The following is an 803-nucleotide window of genomic DNA, read 5'->3' on the forward strand; positions in this document are numbered from 1 at the left end:
CCTGTAGACTGGGTAGAGAGCTGCCAATAACACGCTCAGCGGTCCACACTATCCTCTGGAGGGCTCTGCGGTTGGATGCGTGGCAGTTTCCATACCAGACTGTGATGCAGTGGGTTAGGATGCTGTGCATGGTACCTCTGTAGAAAGTATTAAAGATGGGTTTGGGGATGTGCACCTTCTTCAGTCGTCTCTTGAAATGCAGTCGCTGCTGAGCTCTTTTTGTCACTGATTTGGTGTTGCTGGTCCAGGACTGGTCCAGGGGTGGATCTAGAGAAATGTTCCTAGGGTGGCATGGAAATCAAATGGGGTGGCAAAATCAAAGCCTTGTTTTAAACACATATGCAGGCGTTACATATGGTTAATGCATAAGTATATGTTTCATATAAATATGGTCTATAACGTAATTATTTTCTATAGCCCACATAATTAAACATTTCTGTTACATAAAATGTGTAAATTTGTATTTTATGTGCTATATAGCCTTTATAAGAAATAAATATGTAACCAATGAGGATAAAATCCAGAAACAGTCAGTAACAATCAAATTGTTACTGACTACTACTACTGTCAGAAATATGCACTGTCACAAACAATAATTTAAACCTAATTTTTCATGATTTGTTGGGTTAATATTTTGAGGTCCAAAATATAATTGGCCATTTTTGTCACGGTTCTGGGTCAGTTTCAACCCAGTATTTTGAGTTTTGATTGTTAGTTTATTTTTGAATGACTGTTGTGGTTTTGGGTGCTATGAGTATTATTATTATTATTATTATTATTATTATTATTATTATTATTATTAT

This window comes from Pundamilia nyererei, unplaced genomic scaffold (genome assembly GCF_000239375.1).
Source record: "Pundamilia nyererei isolate P.nyererei 1_Seehausen unplaced genomic scaffold, PunNye1.0 scaffold00150, whole genome shotgun sequence".
Taxonomy (NCBI): domain Eukaryota; kingdom Metazoa; phylum Chordata; class Actinopteri; order Cichliformes; family Cichlidae; genus Pundamilia; species Pundamilia nyererei.